General features: G+C 39.7%; 1 long non-coding RNA gene across 1 annotated transcript; it reads right to left on the bottom strand.

The window, feature by feature from the left end:
* Nucleotides 1-15,960: 15,960 nt before the first annotated feature.
* LOC126597129 (uncharacterized) lies at nt 15,961-17,751 on the bottom strand. Its single transcript, XR_007614145.1, has 3 exons — nt 17,428-17,751; nt 16,949-17,015; nt 15,961-16,124 (listed from the first exon to the last, which is right to left on the bottom strand). It is a non-coding gene; the product is annotated as an uncharacterized LOC126597129 (long non-coding RNA).
* Nucleotides 17,752-21,853: the final 4,102 nt, after the last annotated feature.

Genomic DNA, 21,853 nt, shown 5'->3' with positions numbered 1-21,853 from the left:
TATCCATAATCATAAGTATACCATGCCAAAAATATAAAACAGAATAAGTAACTCAGGTGAAAATAAATTCATGGAAAATAACATATTAGCCGGAACCCTTGTGGAAGTTTGTACGGTTGAATTCATAGCTCATTAATCAATCTAGCCGGAGTCACTACAAGTGACCTATACGGCACTACACTACACACGAGTCGAAATCACTGTAAGGGTATGTACGACAAGACTGGGTGTAATATAGTTATGCTCAATGCTACGCAATCATGATAGCTATGCAATAAATCACCAGTCACCTACGAGTCGGAACCACTTATGATGGTCTGTACGACAAGACTGTGCACCTAAATTTGATCCAATGTGAGCATAGGGTGCGGGATGTGACATTATAAACAAGCATGTACCATATCTCTGGCTAAATCACAATCACCCGGGGTGCAGGTTTATGAGCTTTCAATCACATCTCATATTATAAATATCTCATATAATAAAACATAACTCACCTGATACTTACCTGAGCGTCCACAGCACCAATTCATATTATACATCGTATACTAATTCATATGCTGAATATAAATTTATATGCATGGCATTTCAAAGCATACTTTCATTTAAATCCATTTTCTGAGAAAATATCAAGTATATAAGTATATACTGAAAAACAAAAGCCCACTCACTGGTATGTCGAAAGGTCGTAGCCCCCGAGTCGCCCTTGACTGCGCTCGTCCTCAGGATAAGTCTCCCCTATATGCGAAACAACTATAAAAACGTTAATTTAAAGCACATAACCAATACTAGCTAATAACTTCTCATACATTGCTCAAATGTGGTGTTTAAATATACCAACGTGATTTACACAACCTCACGAACATCCCTATATTTTTAGAAAAAATTTCCGACCACCCACGCGCCGTCACGTATCGGCCAAGGCACGACCAGACGCGCCACCCACGCACAGGCACGTGCTAGGCACACTGACGGTTCCGTTAAATAATGGCATATGCCGTTAAAACTAACCTGACGCCGTTAGAATATTCTGTCAAAGTTGACAGAATATTCACTCGTCTTCTTCCTTCGACTTCGGTGACAGTCACCGTCGTCGAAAAACTGGGAATTCGAAAAACCTTGTTATCTTAGTCATTTCTTAACCAATTTACCTCAAATTTGTCCCAAAATGAAGCATGTAACTAGAAGAACAATGCCTTACCAATTTCAAGGTTTGAAATCCACGGAATCTCGACGGAGACAACTCGATAATCCGGCCAAAACTTACGACTCGTTGAACTCGCCTCCCCGATGTCCAAATTACTTGGTTTTTCTTCTCCGAGCTTCGTGGAGAGGTCCCTAAGCTCTCTATAAGCTTGAAATCTTCTAAAAATCACACATTTACGATTGCATGAACATTGCTCAAACCGGAGGTTATGGTTTCTCGGGTTTTTCGAAGCTTTCACGTCCAAAAATGGTATAGATGGGTTCGTGATGATGAAATGAAGATGATGATGTTGTGTACAAGTTTGATCCGTGCCTGGTTGGAGTTTAGAGAGAGTGACCGTGCAAATTGTACGAACGAAGGAAGAAAAACCGAGGGATGAGAGAGAGTGTACACGAGAGAGAGAGAGAGAGAGAGAGAGAGAGTGTGTGTGTGTGTGTTTGTGGTCTAGATTTGGTCCCTAATCAAACAAAAAAAAATCTAACTTCCAATTGGGTCCCAGAACTTAAGAAAATACATAATTTGTCCACAACCAAAGCTTAAACCACACCATCCCACATACGTTCCAGGGTAAAACCGTCATTTCACACCGTTGAAACTAAACATTTCGGGACGGGCTGTGACAGACTCTGTTAAGATTTTTATATGGGTAATCTTTGTACCATAGTTCTACCCAGTTGGAGGTATTTCAAGCGGGGAAGAACTGCATTGCATTTGCAGAGGAACTTGGAAACCCTACGACCAGTTCAAGGGGTTTTTTTAACTTTCTTTTTTGACAAGGTGTTTTTGTATCTGCAATTAATGACTTGTATTTTCATTACAAAAACGACTTGTATTTGAATATGCGAGCATTTCATTTTAGTTTGTATTTTTGCACAACAAGTGTTTGAATAATTTAATTTGTTTTCCTTTATGGGGCTTAAAAGGTCAGGCATGGGGTACAATCTTATTGCATTGGGTACATTTTTTGTTAGCATATATGGTGACTGCAAAATTAGTTTTTTAATCTTGGGTACAAACTAGCTAATGAGGTAAACATAAATACTGGAAGACTTTTGCAGTCAATGGGACTGAAAAGGCCATATGCGTGGGGGGTATAATCTTATCGCATGGAGTACATTTTTCTGTTAGCATGTATGGTGACTTCACATCAGCTTTTCAATGGCAGACTCTGGGCTGGTTTGGTATTGCTGTGCTTTGAAAAAAAGCTGCTGTGAGAATAAGCGGCTGTGCTGTGAGAATAAGTGGTTGTGAAATAAATCAGCAGAGTGTTTGGTAAACTTTTTTGTAAAAGTGCTTTTGGAAAAAAAAAAACAGTCTGATAGTGGGTCTTTTCATTAAAGGAGCACTGTAGCTCCGTGTGCTTTGAAAAAAAAGCCAGTTTTCCAAAGCTGCAAATAGCAGCTTCAACTTTTTCCTTTGATTTCAGCTTATTCTCACAGCAGCTTCCAAAATAAGCCCTTTTTTTTCAGTTTACCAAACACCTAAAACCCTCACAACTTTTTTTCATGGGTGCTTTTTTTTTTAAGCACCTCACTCCCAAACCACCCATCTGAAGTGAGTTTGTGTTTTGTAATGAAGATACGGGACTTGTTCAATGGCAGACTTTGAAGTTTGCTTTTATTCAGACTTTATGGTTCATAAAGTCTGTCTTGGGTACAAACTATAAACTGAAACGGAATAGCTTAAATTGGGGGACTGAAATTTGGGAGTTTCAGTTACAATGCTCTCCGATTATTTTGCTGTGATGATGAGTGATATGAAGTATAATTTAAAATTTTAAAAATTTTAATGAATAAAATAAAAGGCTAACATGGAAATAGGTGAATGGTAAAATGTTGATGTGTACAAAGCCCCGGGACATTGATCAGAAACTGAAATTCAATAAGATTTTAATCAAAGAATTATACCAACTCAGGACTGGATACAAAGTGTCCCATTTTATAATAATAAGGAACTTATTTCCCACAATTATGGTGGATAATTAAATTCATTAACATAATTAGAGTGTTGTGGCACAATTGTAAACAGTTTGAAAATAATAGGTATTTATTTGTTTACATGATAGTCTACTTCAAATCTGAATTTTATTTGGATATTTAAAATGAGATGAGTTTTTGTCAAAGAAATAAGTGTTGCATGAACTTATATCTAAGGGACCCTGTTGTTTTGGTTTGAGAGTCAAACGTCACATGCATTGGGAGGAAGCGGTCACATAATTAAATTCACTTGCAATCCGAATAGAGTTACAATTTTTTTTTTCCTCCTTTTTAAAAACCATTATCATTTTTTCTAGAATGACCTCAAACGAAATGTTTATCCAATAAACGTCGGAGTAGAATCTAAACGAAATTTGAATGGTTTTTACGTTCTTATACACTGGCTTCTTGATTCCAGCCTCGCCATTTGCATGTAACTAAAGGGTCTCCATCTCTTACGCATTTAAGAATCTAGTTTAGAATGTGGCACATGTGATCAAATGAAGTTTTAATTTGAAATGTCCTTCGGGCTTTGGTTGCAGCCGCAATTTTGGTTGATTGGGCACGGATGCACTGTTTAGTAAGCAAATCCGTTCACTAACGCAAGTAAAGCGAACCATCCAGTGGACGTAATTTTGGTAGAACGGTCATAGATGCACTGTTTAGTAAGTGAACATGTTCACTGACGCAAGTAAGTGAATCTACCCACAACACGAACGCAAGTGAATCCATCTATGGACACGAGTAAAGAAATCTGTCCACATATATGCCCACAGAGGCAAGTAATTGAGTCCATCCACGGATGCAACTGAATCTATCAATGAACGCAACTCAGTAGGTTGGGCCACAGGCACAAACGCACTCCTCATTTGGTCTACATGAAGAATGCTAGAGTTTGGTCAAAACAATTATATCTTATTTAAGTTAATCGAATTATTATCAGGTCATATCACCTCTAGTCTATATATGAAAAATTTTAAGCTAACAAGGGTTATTATATACCGGGATCATAATCGGACCATCATTTCGAGAATCTCAATCCATCTACTATTATATAATAATATCAGATTTGGATAAAAATGTTATCGATTAAGAGGTCTCAAATTCTAACCTTCCCTCTCTTGTTGATAAAAAGAAAAGAAAATAAAATCTAAAGAACCGTAGTTATCGCTAAAGAAGTTGAGTTTCTATTATAAAACCAATTGACAATACGGAGAGTAGCTTAGCCTTATAAGCACATGCAGATCCCTCATCTTATCGATGTGTGATTTATTCTCAACATGCCTCCTCATGTGTCTCGAATTTTGAAGCCTAATACATGGACAACACAACTTATGTGACGTTGAGCACGTGTGGCCATGAGCTTCACATATGGACAACATGCTCTGATACCATGAAGAAAGTTGAGGTTCCACTATAAAACCAATTGGCAATATAGAGAGTAGCCAAACTTACTTATAAGTCAATGCAAGGTCCCTCTTCTCATCAATATGAAATTCATTCTCAACACAACCATTCATGTGTGGTGAATTTTCAGCCTAACATATGGAAACACAATGGGGTGACGTGGAGTGCGTGTGACCGTTTGACTTCACATGTGGGACAACCTGCTCTGATACTATGAACAAAGTTAAGGTTCCACCATAAAACCAATTGGCAATATAGGGAGTAGCCCAACTACTTATAAGTACATGCAAGGTCCCCCATCTCATCAATGTCGGATTCAGTCTCAACACGCCTCTTCACTTGTGGTGAATTTTCAAGCCTAACACATAGACGACACAACTTAGGTGATGTAGAGCACGTGTGGCCGTTGGGCTTCACATGTGAGACAACATGCTTTGAAACTATGTAGAAAGTTGAGGTTCCACCATAAAACCAATTGGGAATATGGGGAGTAGCCCAACTTACCTATAAGCCCATGCAAGGTCTCCGATCTCATCAATGTATGATTCATTCTTAACACCCCCTCATGTGTGACGATTTTTAAGTCTAACACGTGTACAACGCAACGGGGTGACGTGGAGCCTATGTGGCTTTGGCTTTACACATAGGACAACTTGCTCTGATACCATGAAGAAAGTTGAGATTCCACCATAAAACCAATTGGCAATATGGAGAGTAGCCCAACTACCCATACATGCAAGGTCCTTCCTCTCATAGATGTGAGATTCATTCTCAAAAAGCGGACCGTGACAATATTCAAGCACGGCTACATCAACGATAAGGTATGGTAGTCTCGTCCTTCAACGATGATGTTATGTGGTCTCGTTCCTATGCGATGATTTTATGGCTTCTTTATTTAGTGATGACTAGTATGGTTACGAATTTGTTGGTTCTGTCCTTTTTTGTGTGATAGATTTGTATTGGTGAGTTTGTAATTCCATACATCTAGTAGTTGTTTAGGGGTTTACTATAGTTGTTTACTTATGAAAATTCATTCAGACCAATTTTTTTGTCACTGGAACAATGTACTAAATTGATACATGTGTATTTGTTTATGATGATCAATGAAATACCACTTTATCTTTCAACAACAACAACAACAAAGCCTTTTCCCACTAAGTGGGGTCGGCTATATGAATCCTAGAACGCCATTGCTCTCGATTTTGTGTCATGTCCTCCGTTAGATCCAAGTACTCTAAGTCTTTTCTTAGGGTCTCTTCCAAAGTTTTCCTAGGTCTTCTTCTACCCCTTCGACTCTGAACCTCTATCCCGTAGTCACATCTCCGAACCGGAGCGTCAGTAGGCCTTCTTTGCACATGTCCAAACCCATTTTGTGTATGTGTTGATGCTTCACCGCCCAACATTCTGTGCCATACAGCATCACTGGCATTATTGCCGTCCTATTAAATTTTCCTTTGAGCTTTAGTGGCCTACAACGATCACACAACACGCCGGATGCACTTTTCCACTTCATCCATCCAGCTTGTATTCTATGGTTGAGATCTCCATCTACTTCTCCGTTCTTTTGCAAGATAGATCCTAGGTAGCGAAAACGGTCGCTCTTTGGTATTTCCTGATCTCTGATCCTCACCCCTAACTCATTTTGGCCTTCATTTGCACTGAACTTGCACTCCATATATTTTGTCTTTGATCGGCTTAGGCGAAGACCTTTAGATTCTAACACTTCTCTCCAAAGGTTAAGCTTCGCATTTACCCCTCATGAGTTTCATCTATCAACACTATATCGTTTGCGAAAAGCATACACCAAGGAATATCATCTTGAATATGTCCTGTTAACTCATCCATTACCAACGCAAAAAGGTAAGGACTTAAGGATTGTTGATGCACAAAATTAGTGAGGACTTTGGTACAACAGAAAGTATTAAGTTTGTGATCTTCGCTAGATTGCTTTGGTCATTAGTGTGGATAAGTATGTAAATAGATAGAGACAGGAAAGAAAGCACAAGATGTACGTAGTTCACCCATATTGGCTACGTCCACGGAGTAGAGGAGTTCTCATTAATTGTGAAGGGTTTACACAAGTACATAGGTTCAAGCTCTCATTTAGTGAGTACAAGTGAATGATTTAGTACAAATGACATTAGGAAATATTGTGGGAGAATGATCTCGAAATCACAAAACTTCTAAGTACTGAAGTGTGGTATCGTCTTCACTTGCCTTATCTGTCTCATAGGTAGATGTGGCATCTTCTCTGGAAATACTCTTCCTCCATCCATGGGTGGTATCTTTAACTGGTGGAGATGCATAAGGTAATGTATCAATTTCACTTGAAGCTTACTTGTAGTTTCAAGCTTGGTCAAGCGCGATACAAACCATGTAGTAGGAGTCCCCCAAGTCGCCAAGCTAGGGGATCTGCTGAAAGAGGTGACAGACAAGGTAAGCAATCAGAGATCCAAGCAATCAGTCCCAGATCAGAAGTTTGATTTCGAGTTCCGGCTGATTGTTCTCATTCTCCCTATCTTGCAGGCAGCATGAAGGATAAAGAGAAGAAAAATGAGAATAGATGATATAAGATACTTTTGCTTTTGAAGAGGTAACTTTCCACAGACTTATTCTTGAACTGGGCTGGAGGGTTTTCTGGTTTCCTCCAGAGTATAGGGCCGACTGAAGAATTTGAAGGTCAGAACAAGTCCATCAAATCTAGAGTACGTTCGACCCTGCTGATATGGGATACTTTTGCTGTTGACAAAGTAGTGGATGTATCAGCACATGTTCTGTTACGCTTGTCTCCACATGCTTCCTTGTATCCTTCTCACTTTCCTTATCTGTTCCTCAGGCAGATTTGGTATCTTCTCTGGAAGCATAAGATGTTGAAGATGAGTACTCGAGAGCAATGCCAGGTAAGTAATCAGGTAAGGGGTTCTAGGCAGTCAGTTCCTGACTGGAAGCTTGATTCCAAGTGCTGACTGATTGCTCTATTTCTCCTTGTCTTGCAGGTAAGAACAAGGCCAAAGGAAAAGACAGGGAAAAAGCATGATATGGGATACTCTTGCTTTTAACCCTGATGATATGAGATATTCTTGCTCTAGTGCAGCTTGTTTGTAGAGGTATTATCGGGGGGAAAGAAAGCTGAGTATTTCGAGAGGCTTCGTTGGGAGTGCCTTCTCAGATATGAGGAAGGGTTGAGCATTTTTGCAGGTCTGCCTATCCGTTGAGAATGGAGGTCGACATATATAGGAGTCTCCCTAACAACAAGTAGAAATGCTATTCCTTTACCCTGCTTGGTCATAGCACGGTAGTGGGAGCTGCTAGCTTCACGTGTGTCAGAGCACTTTGAAAAAATGGTCTGTGGTATTTGGAAAGCTGATGTTGCGTGTGAAGATTACAGACAAACTTTATCCAAGGAGATTTGGCTCTCGAAGTTGAGAAAGCGGTGCCTCTTTGATTTTCGAACAAGCAATCCTGTCGGGGATCTGGCTCTCGAGATTCAGAGAACGGTGTCTCTTCGATTTTTGAGAAAGAAATCCTGCTGGGAGTCTGGCTCTCGAGATTCGGAGAGCGGTGTCTCTTCGATTTTTGAGAAAATAATCATGTTGGGAGTTTGGCTCTCGAGATTCGAAGGGCGGTGCCTCTTCGATTTTGGAGCAAGTAATCTTGTTGGGAGTGTTTTCGCGAATGTGAGTAAAGGTTGGGCATGTTTGCTAGTCTACCTTGCCACGGAGCACAGAGGTTGACACAAGGGACTTTCCAATTATCCAGTAGTGGTGCTGTTCCTTTACTCTTGTGGGTAATAATATGGTAGCTATACCTTCAAAATTTATGTGTCTAAACTTTGTTAGTGCTGTTTCTTTGCTACTCTTTTACCCTTCTTGGTCATAGCGATGTAGTGGGAGCTGCAAGCTTCATGTGTCTAAACTTTGTCAGAGATCTTTGGCAAAGTTATCTGTGGTACCCATGAGTTGATGGTGCGTGTGGAAAGTGGATGATTGAACAGTAAGATTCACGTGCTTTCTACTTCACCAGAAATCTTCAACAGAATGCCCGTAATTTCAGCAAAGCTGAGTGTGCATGTGACAGGTGCTGACAAGGCTGAAAAAAGCAGGTTCCTCTTCGATTTCTGAGATCGGCCCTCGTGGTCTTTGAGCAGCCCAGCTTTTGAGAAAGCAAGCGCCTTTTCGATTTCTGACATCGGCCTTCGTGGTCTTTGAGTAGCCCAGCTTTTGAGAAAGCAAACGCCTCTTTGATTTCTGAGATCGGCCCTCATGGTTTTTGAGCAGCCCAACTTTTGAGAAAGCAAACGCCTCTTCGATTTCTGGGCAGACGCCTCTTCGATTTCTGAAGCTCCGTCGAGTGTAGATTTTTATAGAGGTTGGCATTAAGTTCCAAAGCACACTTGAATCTCTACCAGTAGAAGCTCTATTCTTGCACTTCTAAGATCTTGATTTGTCCGACCTCTTCTCTCTTCAACACATTTGAAAATGTCTAGCCCCTCTGACCGTCGTTTTGACTTGAACCTTGTTGAAGAGGCAGCCATACCTTCTCCAGACAACATATGGCGCCCATCCTTATCCCCTACTGGTCCTCTTACCGTTGGGGATTTTGTGACGAAGAATGATATGACCGTTGCGGTCGTGGCCAGGAACCTTCTCACTCCCAAAGATAACAGACTACTTTCCAAACGGTCTGATGAGTTCGCTGTTAAGGATTTTCTGGCTCTGAGTGTTCAGTGTGTAGGTTCTGTGTCTAATATGGCCCAACGTCTATTTGCTCAAACCCGCCAAGTTGAATCATTGGCGGCTGAAGTGATGAGTCTCAAACAGGAGATTAGAAGGCTCAAGCATGAGAATAAACAGTTGCATTGGTTCACACATGACTATGCTACAAACATGAAGAGGAAGCTTGACCAGATGAAGGAATCTGATGGTCAGGTTTTACTTGATCATCAGCAGTTTGTGGGTTTGTTCCAACGACATTTATTGCCTTCGTCTTCTAGGGCTGTACCGCGTAATGAAGCTCCAAATGATCAACCTCTGATGCCTCCTCCTTCTAGGGTTCTGTCCAGTACTGAGGCTCCGAATGATTCCCCTCCGGTGCCTTCTCTTTCTGGGGCTCTACCGACTGCTGAGACTTCTCCTAAGCAACCTTTGTGAAGGCTCCCTCTTGTTTGTTTATTTTGACTCATGTATATGTATATATTTGTACTTATCGGAGATATCAATAAATAAGCTTTGCTTCATTTCAATGTATTGTGTTAAATACACCAAAGTCTTCTTCACTGAGTGGGGTCGGCTATATGAATCTTAGAACGCCATTGTGCTCGGTCCTGTGTCATGTCCTCCGTTAGATCCAAGTACTCTAAGTCTTTTCTTAGAGTCTCTTCCAAAGTTTTCCTAGGTCTTCCTCTACCCCTTCGGCCTTGAACCTTTATCTCGTAGTCGCATCTTTTAACCGGAACGTCAGTAGGCCTTCTTTGCACATGTCCAAACCATCGTAACCGATTTTCTCTCAGCTTTCCTACAATTTCGGCTACTCCTACTTTACCTCGGATATCCTCATTCCTAATCTTATCTTTTCTCGTGTGCCCACACATCCAACGAAGCATCCTCATCTCCGCTACACCCATTTTGTGTACGTGTTGATGCTTCACTGCCCAACATTTTGTGCCATATAGCATCGCCGGCCTTATTGCCGTCCTATAAAATTTTCCCTTGAGCTTCAGTGGCATATGGCGGTCACACAACACGCCGGATGCACTCTTCCACTTCATCTATCCAGCTTGTATTCTATGGTTGAGATCTCCATCTAATTCTCCGTTCTTTTGCAAGATAGATCCTAAGTAGCGAAAACGATCGCTCTTTGGTATTTCCTGATCTCCGATCCTCACCCCTAACTCATTTTGGCCTCCATTTGCACTGAACTTGCACTCCATATATTCTGTCTTTGATCGAGTTAGGCGAAGACCTTTATATTCCAACACTTCTCTCCAAAGGTTAAGCTTCGCATTTACCCCTTCCTGAGTTTCATCTATCAACACTATATTGTCTGCGAAAAGCATACACCAAAGAATATCATCTTGAATATGTCCTGTTAACTCATCCATTACCAACGCAAAAAGGTAAGGACTTAAGGATGAGCCTTGATGTAATCCTACAGTTATGGGGAGGCTTTCGGTTTGTCCTTCATGAGTTCTTACGACAGTCTTTGCTCCTTCATACATATCCTTTATAACTTGGATATATGCTACTCGTACTCCTTTCTTCTCTAAAATCCTCCAAAGAATGTCTCTTGGGACCCTATCATACGCTTTTTCCAAATCTATAAAGACCATGTGTAAATCTTTTTTCCTATCTCTATATCTTTCCATCAATCTTCATAAGAGATAGATTGCCTCAATGGTTGAGCGCCCTGGCATGAACCCGAATTGGTTGTCCGAAACCCGTGTCTCTTGCCTCAATCTATGCTCAATGACTCTCTCCCAGAGCTTCATTGTACGACTCATTAGCTTAATACCCCTATAGTTCATGCAATTTTGTACGTCGCCCTTATTCTTGTAGATACGCACCAAAGTGCTCTTTCGCCACTCATTTGGCATCTTCTTCGTTTTCAAAATCCTATTGAAAAGGTCAGTGAGCCATGCTATACCTGTCTTTCCCAAGGCTTTCCACACTTCGATTGGTATATCGTCTGGGCCCACTACTTTTCTATGCTTCATCTTCTTCAAAGCTACAACCACTTCTTCCTTCCTGATTCGACGATAAAAGGAGTAGTTTCTACACTCTTCTGAGTTACTCAACTCCCTTAAAGAAGTACTCATTTCATGTCCTTCATTGAAAAGATTATGAAAATAACCTCTCCATCTGTCTTTGACCGCGTTCTCTGTAGCAAGAACCTTTCCATCCTCATCCTTGATGCACCTCACTTGGTTTAGGTCCCTTGTCTTCTTTTCCCTTGCTCTAGCTAGTTTATAGATATCCAACTCTCATTCTTTGGTATCTAGTCGCTTATACATATCGTCATAAGCCGCTAACTTAGCTTCTTTCACAGCTTTCTTCGCCTCTTGCTTCGCTCTTCTATACCTTTCATCATTTTCATCGGTCCTGTCCTTGTATAAGGCATTACAACATTCCTTCTTAGCCTTCACCTTTGTTTGTACCTCCTCATTCCACCACCAAGATTCCTTTTGGTGTGGAGCAAAGCCCTTGGACTCTCCTAATACCTCTTTTGCTACTTTTCGGATACAACTAGCCATGGAATCCCACCTTTGGCTAGCTTCCCCCTCTCTATTCCACACACACTAGGTGATTACTTTCTCTTTGAAAATGACTTGTTTTTCTCCTTTTAGATTCCACCATCTAGTCCTTGAGCACTTCCAAGTCTTATTCTTTTTTCTCACTCTTTTGATATGTACATCCATCACCAACAAGCGATGTTGATTAGCCAAGCTCTCTCCCGGTATAACTTTGCAATCCTTACAAGTTATACGATCCCCTTTCCTCATTAGAAGAAAATCTATTTGTGTTTTTGATGACCCACACTTGTAGGTGATCACATGTTCTTCTTTCTTCTTAAAGAAGATGTTGGCTAAGAAGAGATCATATGCCATTGCAAAATCCAAGATAGCTTCCCCATCCTTGTTTCTCTCCCCAAAACCATGGTCACCATGAAAACCTCCATAGTTGCCTGTCTCCCTGCCCACGTGTCCATTTAAATCTCCTCCTATAAATAACTTCTCCGTCTGGGCAATTCCTTGCACCAAGTCTCCAAGGTCTTCCCAAAATTTCTCCTTTGAACTCGTATCCAACCCTACTTGAGGTGCGTACGTATTAATCACATTGATGAGTTCGTGTCTTATTACAATCTTGATTGCCATGATTCTATCTCCTACCCTCTTGACATCTACAACATCTTGTGTCAAGGTCTTGTCCACGATGATGCCAACACCGTTTCTCCTTTTATTTGTGCCCGAATACCAAAGTTTTAACCCTGAGTTTTCTAGATCCTTTGCCTTAAGACCAACCCACTTAGTTTCTTGTAGGCACATAATATTTATCCTTCTCCTCACCATAACTTCCACTACTTCCATAGATTTTCTCGTTAAGGTTCCTATATTCCACGTTCCTAAACGCATTCTACTCTCTTGAACTCTACCCTTCTGTCCTAGCTTCTTCACCCTCCTTCGTCCAATAGGATCAAAGTACTTCTTTTGTGTGTCCTGTGTAAAGTCGATAGGAGCATATGCTCCCAAACAACTTTGAGTGGAGTCGTTCGAAAAGAAGTTTCTATGGCACCTTTGCTCATTTAACACTGCATCCGGGTGCCGATGGAGATACAGCGACCTTTGCTCACTTATCACTGTGCTCGGGCCACACAGCGCGCCACTTACGGGTGACGCCCTAGCTTTAACGCGATTTCATTCTGGATTCATTTTCATAAGGATTCGACGTAACCGAGAAGTGCCGGCTGTCGACTACCTGATGCCCTACCCCTCCTCCTTTACCCAGGCTTGGGACTGGCAATGTAAGATAAACTTACACAGGCAGAGTTAAATACCACTTTATCTTTCTTGTAAAAAAAATATACAACTACATAGTGTTAGCTATCTGGCCATTTATTTGGATCTATTTCTCTTCCTAATGTTGGGAGTTTAAAGTTCAAATTCTTTCCCTTGTTCGATTGAAGAAAGTTGAGGTTCCACCTTAAAACCAATTGACAATATTAGGAGTACATAACATAACCACTTATAAGCTCATGCAAGGTTTCTCATCCCATCAATATGAGATTCATCTCAGCACACCCTTTCACATGTGGCAAATTTTCAAGCCAAATACGTGGGCAACACAAACGGGGTGACATGGAGCGCGTGTGGCCGTTGGGCTTCACAGTAAGTCAATCTACTCTGATATCATAAAGAAAGTTGAGGTTCCACCATGAAACCAATTGACACAATATGAGGAGTAGCCTAACCTCTTATAAGCTCATGTAAGCTATATTCTCCCATCAATATGAGCGTCATTCTCAACATGAATCACAATTAACTTAGAATTAAAGCCAGGTAGCTATTACAAATTCACAAGTATAACAAAAGTTATATAATACCCCGACCGAAATGAAAAGAGGGCTTTTGAGATTTCATGTGTCACGATAGTTAATTAACTTGATTAGTCAAGAGCTAATTATGCTCCAACCAAGAAATCGAGCTAGGTTTTATCATATCTTGCTTCACTATCCCAATTTCATGTGACCGCACATGCAATCCCACTACCTTGATTGGTTATTTCAAGGTAAGAAGCTTAGGTCTAAGGGAAGGAAATATAAAAAATAGAAATACAAGTATTGTCTGAAATCTGGGTTCATGTTGGAACATAACAAGTTTAATTTGAGAATCATATAATATGATCATGGATCTCTCCTATAAAATCAAATGTTCAGAACCGACCAAAAAACAGAAAAGAAAAAGAGTTTGGTACGTCACATTTATTTGCGTGTTACTGCTTATAAAACTGACCTAATATTTTTAGGAAAACTAATGAAAAGGGCTTGAAAAGTTTGAGTTTTAATGATAAGGACAAAATAAAGGGTAAAGTGAATAGTACCAGGATTGACTTTTTAGTGTAAAAATGTGGTTTTTCGTTAAAGTGAACAGTACCGGGTGCTTTTCGTTAAAGTTCCCAATATTTTTTCATGATCATAATCTATTACTCGTTTTATTTATTTATTTTTAATATCGTTAATCTCTTAGTGAGTTTTAAAGAAGTAATGTCGATAATCAATGATCATATTCATAAATTACATATTTTATGAGTACTATAACAGTAAAGCTATTCTTACTATATTTTTATACCAGATTTATATACCACATTATGTGGCATCTGATGTGGACAGCCATATCATTTAAATTAATCAGAATTTAATACAAATTAAAAAAAATTTAATAAACCAATAATTAAAAAAAAGCCGGAATTAAATAGTGATTGTGGCATACGAGGAAGAGTCTTGGGTTTGGAGCGGTTGCAGTCCCAGATGCTGATGAAGTTGTTGTCGGAGGTCTTCAGGGCCTCCAAGGCATCGGTGACGATGGTGGAGGCAGGAAGGGACCTCAGGGCCGGCTTGGCTAGACAGAGGTCCGATACCTCGTACCTCAAGAAGCTTACTGCCATGCAATTACAAGTTAAGTGAGAATGGTTGGGAGGCGGAGGAGGGATAGGCTAAAAAAGGCAGAACCTTTTAGAACTCTTGTGGTGGTGGTGGTAAAACATGGTGAGTAGTGTTAAGTGGGTACAAAAGTACAAGAGAGGATGGTAGTCCACACTAACGTGAAAAAAGCTGTGGTTGTGGAGCCAAAAATATTCGCTAGGCGACACGTGGACTTTTGGACAAAAGAGGACAAAAATACCCTCGAAGCATACAAGGATTCCTACGCGCGAGCAGTGGGCAATCATCTTTCAATCAAGTCAAAAGTGCCCAAAAAAGGTAACAATTAAAAACCTCTCTCATCAAATCCTTTCTATAAGGTATTTCCCAAAACCTAGTATTTTCTATTTCATTATTTAGCTAATCAATTAGCTAAATAATATAAACCTACCATATCTCCTAAAATCACCCAATTAATAGCCCAAAACCGGCCCCCACTATTCACATCCTCATCTTTCCCATTTTCCTTATTAAAATAATCATTCATTTTTATAACCACCCATTTATTATTTTCATATTTAATTAGCCAATAAATTGGCAAATTAAACATGAAATTAACCCCCACAAAAACCCTATGGCTGGCTACTATTATTCAAAATAGGGCAAACCCTAACTCTATAAATAAACACATATTCTCACCAAAAATTCATTCCAACTCTCTCACAAAAAATCACAAATACTCTAAACACTATTTCTCTCTAAAATTCTAACTTTGGCATCGGAGGTTCTTCGGCCAAAGCCCCCCCCATTCATCGTGGGCGCGTGAGGCTCTTGGCCTTAACCTAAGGTGCTAGTTGTTTTGTAGGTGCAAAATCGTCCAAGATCGAAGAGGAGAAAATTTGCATCCACAGTGGTGAAAAAAAAAATGGTTAAAGAACTGGCGTGGAAAAAGAAACAGGAGAAGAAGTAGGATTGAATGGGGAAGGAATGATAAGACTCCTCGTATGCGACAATTACCATTTAATTCCAGTTTTTTTTTTTTTTTTAATTTTTAACTTAAATTAAATTTTGATTAATTAAAATTGTGTGTGACACACCCCGACCTAAATCAGGGCGTGTTGGCCGTCACATGAGGGTGATGTAGCCATGTGCACAGTGCGGAAGCAATAGAGATATAAGGAATTACGAATAAACAAAAACCAAATCAATTAGAGTACTAACTAAGATAAGGTGGTAAAGCAAGATAAAGTGTGAAATACACAACCAGAGTATAAATATCCTAAGTGCAGTCAAGCAGGACAAGTACTAATTATTCAACACCCAAAGGTGATCCTACAATAATGATATTCTGTCAGAACCCCCGCCGAAATCCTCGTGATCCACCAAGCACTTCTACCTAAAACCTGGAGGGGCGCAAAACAGAAAGTGTGAGTGGGAAAAAACAAAGCTTTTCAAATCATTTCATTTCTCAAAAGTTCTAACCCCTCGTCGTAAAACCTGTATAATTTCAAAGAAAATATATATACTATAACAGAAATCATACTCAAGATGAAAATCCATAAAAGTATACCATGCCAAAGTATCTCAATGCAATGCTATAAGTAATCCAGGCAAAATATATCAATGTCAAATATTGCATCAGCCAAATCCCTCTAACGTAAATTGTACTGCTGAGTATATAGCTCATAAACAATCTTAATCATATCAAATCAAATCCATTTCGTGCACACGAGTTGGAACCACCTCAAGTGGTCTGTACGACAAGACTAGGTGTAAAGTAAATATGCTCTAGTGCTACGATCATGTGAAGACTGTGCAAATAATCGCGGGTCACCTACGAGTTGGAACCACCTATAATGGTCTGTACGACAAGCTTGTGCACCTAACTTGGATCCAAGGTGAGCATATAGTGCGGTAAGTGAACATCACGTGAAGGACTGTGCCTTAACTCTGGGCAGGAGCACTAACACCGGGGTGCAGGTTTATGAGATCTCAATAAATCACATCATATCTCATATAACTGAAGCACTCTTATCTATAATTCATGAACTTACCTGGCACTTACCTGTGTGTCCGCAACACCAATTATAAATATATGCAACTACTAATGCATAATAAAATAGACAGATACTTTGCATGACATTTCAAAATGTATAATCATTCAATTTCATTTTCTAGGAAAAACTCAAGTATATAGGTATATACGGAAAACCAAAAGCCCACTCACTGATATGTCGAAGGGTCGTAGCCTCCGAGCCTCGATTAATGGCGCTTGTCCTCAGGATAGATCTCATCTATATGCGAAATAACTGAATAAACGTTATTTAAAGCACATACACAAAATTAGGAAATAGCTTCTCATACAAAGCTCAAATGGGGTATTTGAATATACCACCATGATCTACTTATCCTCAGGATCATCCTCATATTTTTAGAAACCAAACAGATTCCCTAACGGCATTAGGGAATATTCTGTTAAAAATCAGAATATGCCATTAAGGTTACCTGACGGCGTCAGAATATTCCTAAACTTTGACGGAATATTCTCTTCCTTCTTCCTTGGTTCGCCGGAGTTCGGCTCCGGCCACTGTTGCACTCGCCGGAAATTTGGAAATTTTAAAACTTCAATATTTTCTTCTTTTCTTCACCAAAATCCATGAAATTTGAACCAAATTAAAGCTTAGGATGAGAGGAACAAAACCTTACCACTTTCAAGCCTTGAAATCCACGGAATCTTGCCGGAGAACCCTCGATATGCAGGCCAAAATTTGAAACTCATGAATTGGAACTTCCCGACGTCCAATTCACTTCGTTTTTCTTTTCCGAGCTTCGTGACGATGTCATAAAGCTCACTAGCAGCTTAAAATCTTCTAAAAAATCTCACATTCACGATTGCATGAACATTGCTCAAATCGGAGATTATGGTTTCTCGGGTTTTACAAGCTCTCACGTTCTAAAAATGGTATAGAGGTGTTCCTGAGCTCACCATGAACACAAAGGTGATTTCAAAAACTTCGATCTGCAACAAAATGATTAGGTTTGAGGTTTGTCCGTACGTATTGTACGGAAATGGAGAGAAAGTGTGTGTGTGGGTGTGTGTGTGTGTGTGGTCCAGTTTTGGGTCACTAACAACAACCAAAACCAAAACAATTTGAATGTTAGTTCTAATTGGGTCCAAATAATAAGGGATAGAACCTATTGGTCCAAAACCTTAGGTTATACACACACACAACTCAAGAATAAAAAGGGTAGAATCGACATTTCACACCATCAAGAAAAATATCTTGGGACGGGCTATCACAATGTGGCTGTCCACCATATAAGATGATATATAAATGTGATATAAAAACATGGTAAAAATCGCATTACTGTTTATTAACTCCCAATCTCCTTACACCCCACTAATTATATATATTTTTAGTACTTTTTATAACTATTTAGCTCATTACATGTAAAAATGTGTAAATAAACCACATTTCACACGTTTTTTCTTTCAATGTATATATATGTTTACAAGGATAACCTCTTTGCAATTAATTTCGCAGCAGTACACGTTAAATGACCAGTACTCACACAAATGTCCCCTAATGATATATGTATATATGTATATATAAATATATCTATATTTATATTTATAATAAATTAAATACTAATTAATTAAGATGCAATTCTCACTCAGCTTTGTAATGAATGCTAATTAATTAAGATGCAATTCTCACTCAGCTTTGTAATGAATGAATTTATAACCCGTTGTAATAACATTTTTGTAAATATCCCATCGCTTTCCCAATAAATGAGAAGTTACGGAAGTCGTATATAACGACTTATAAACATCAATTGCTAGCGAGTGTTGGGACATCATTCATCTTAAAATTTTGAGGACATGGTGATGACTTAGAGACAGGTCAAATCCTCAGAGAAGGAAACATCTCTAAGCATAGCTGTGCCCTTGTCCTGTCAACGTCTTCCCAACCCCATCCTGGGTTGCTTCTTTCTCTGACCTGCTATATATCATATTATCTCGTTGTCTATAGCAGGTCTGATGATCAAGTCCTCTTCTGGCCACAAATTCTTGGAACAGTGCAGAAAAGGAAAACATACCCTCTCCTTCTTTTGGACGTGGCGGAGTCCAAGTCAGATAAGAGTACAAGAAACCTATTTTTTACTTCAAAATCCCAAACAAGTCCTTATCCGGCAGTAAAGAAAGTGACTACTTTCGGATTACTTTTGGCAAAATCTATTTTACTTGTACAATGACCTAACCCTACAATGGAGATTTGACAAAAAAAGTCGTACCCAGTGCACAAGGCTCCCGCTAAAAAAAAAAAAAAACCCTACAATGGAGAATTTTGGTGGTCCTGGTGCGGCGGAGATAGTATCAAATATTAGATCAATTCATGCAGTTAAATCTCCATAAATAAATAATGGGGACCAACAAAAATTATTATTTTGAAGAGGTATTTGTTTACCAAGAAGAAGAAGCTTGAATACAGAAAATCTAGAGAGAGAAGTCAAGAGAAAACTGAAGAGAGAGAGAGAGAAACTAATTCTTGTTATTTATTTACTTAATGATTAAGTTATTACACTATAAGGGTATTTGTACAAGAACCTTCCACAACTACACATTACAACAACTATAACTAACTTTCCTAATCTCATTACAAGTGTCACAATCCTATTCTGACACGCCCGACCCTGACATTCCCCGAACACCAGGGTAGGCATGTGCTGGACGACACCCAAAGGTAATGAAGCCATATTAGGATGCATGAGAACAACGAATATAAATAAAAGTTATGAATTAAAATACAATGATTATGCAAATGAGGAACGTGTTCAGAGCATACAACTAAACCGAGACGCTAAAAAGAATAATATAAAATTGAATGAACAAAGAATGGGTCCTACACGAAGAGGACTCGAACATGCCGATGCGGAAGTGCCTTGACACCGAGATTGTATGCCTCGATTCTAAGTCTTGAGGGGTGCAAAACAAACATGAGTGGATCAAGTTGATATATACATAATACTGAAACAGTTAATCAATATACTAACTCCCCAAGTTTATGAACACTCAATAGTATAATATGTAATAGGTTTTCTGAAAACCCTAGCATGCCATAAAACTTCTCATGAAACATATATCGTAAAATGTGCTAAATAGTGGTATCATGTAACAGTATCTCACGACCAAAGCCACCAACCTATGCTCGGTCGAAGCCACCGACCTACGTTCGGCAAAAGCCAATATAAATGTCTCTCGGCCGAAGCCACCAACCTACGCCCGGCCAAAGCCAATATATGTATCATCGCTCGTAGACAGAATAGTGACCACTAGGTATGCACAAAACCATTGAATATATATTCTTTCCAACCTAAGTATATGTATCTCAAAGACATCTTCATAGCATATAGTCATCCATCATATATACTATAAAGAAGTGTTAAAACATGTTCATAAGCAGTATATAGTCATCCATCATATATACTACAAAAAACATAAGTTCGATAAAATATGGTATTCCAAAATATTCTCCTTAAGCATGATAAACATCAAGTGTAAATCTCATTTACTCATAAAAAAGTTCCATAAAACGTAACCATTAAATCATGCTTTTCATGTATGCATTTCTACTATTAAAACCTACATTTTAGAAAGGGTCCACTAACAGATACTTTGCTACCAAAGAGCCACACAAACTAGCGAAGACGAAAACGTCATAAACAATTACCCCTAAGCACATAAAGGGTCCAATTAATAAAACTATACTCAAACGATTGAATTTTGGAAAACGGATGCCAAAAACAGATTCAGGACGTTGAAATTAGCCTAGGAGGGGTCCTGAACAAAACCCAAAAAAATCAACAAAAGTCAGCGTTGACCGATCAAAGTCAAAGTCAATAGTCAGACAAGGTCAACGGGTTTGGGTCAGGTCAACTGGGTCAGGGCAGGTTAACCGGGTCTGCGGTTAAGTTGGATCCAGGTTAGGCTTGAGCTTTGGGCTTAGGTCTAACGGGCTGGGTTCTAAGGCCCAAAGCCTTGGTTCCAAAGAACCGGGCTGCAAGGTTCATTGGGCTGAAGCCCGTTTCACACGGCCCGAATGCCTAGTTTGGGTTTGGGGTTCTAATGGATTCAAACCTAGGGTTTTAGGTTAGTAAATTGGGCTGGTGGCAAGGCCCTAAAGGCTTAAGGTCCAATAGGGTGTTGGGTTGGGGTTTCAATGGGTTTGGGCTCGGATGCAACGGCTTGAAGACCCAATTCTACACGGCCCCAAAGGCCTGGCTCAGAAAGGGTTTGGGTTTAGAGATTAGCGGGCCAAAAGCCTGATATTGGTCACAGTATGAAGGGTCTGGGTTTGGTGGGTTTAGGTCGTTGACTCGTTTCTCGTCGAGGAAGAAGGCCGGAGCCTCCCGAGCTTCAGTTGTTGTCGATTTGTTGCCCTACCCTACGATCTACCCTGAAAAATGAAGATAGAGACAAGGGGAAATGATTCGTACCTGTCTCGAGCCGTGAGGTGGTCGGAAAACCACACGAAGGTTGCCGGGTTTTTCACCGGAATCTGGAAACTTGAAGAACACACATGTTGATGTAAATTTCCGTCATTTTCAGTCTTGACGAAAATGCACATACAAAACAATCAACACCTTTGATCAGAGATCTAAGCCTCACACGCCCATGAGGTGGGGGGTTAAGTTAACGGATATTCGATGCCGAAGTTAGTTTCTCTGAGAGAGTAAAGTGTTTAGGGCTTTTTTAGGGTTGCCAAAGCTCTCAAAATTTGGTAGAATATGAGGTATTTATGGGGATAGGGCCGGCCATAGTGTTTAATGGAGAGATATTCTCTAAATATTCTCAAGATATTAAATAGGAAATAATATCTTGAGATAATGGTGTAATTATCCTTAATTTATTTAAATTAGGATTACTTTTTTGATTGGAGTCAATCTTCAAATGGGAATGTATTAAAGATAGGATTTGGGTAATTAATCCTTATCTTTAATTCCTTGCCAAGGGCAGGTGAGCTGTGGGTAGTCGTATTCAGCTGCTGAGACCTCCAGGGATGTGAGCTGTGCATGGGAGCATCTGAGAAGCCTGCCTATTTATTGAGGGCAATCTTGTCTTTTTTGAATA

The sequence above is a fragment of the Malus sylvestris genome, chromosome 13 (genome assembly GCF_916048215.2).
Source record: "Malus sylvestris chromosome 13, drMalSylv7.2, whole genome shotgun sequence".
Lineage (NCBI taxonomy): Eukaryota > Viridiplantae > Streptophyta > Magnoliopsida > Rosales > Rosaceae > Malus > Malus sylvestris.
Note: the sequence above shows the minus strand (reverse complement) of the source record. Positions and strands in the feature narration are given on the sequence as shown.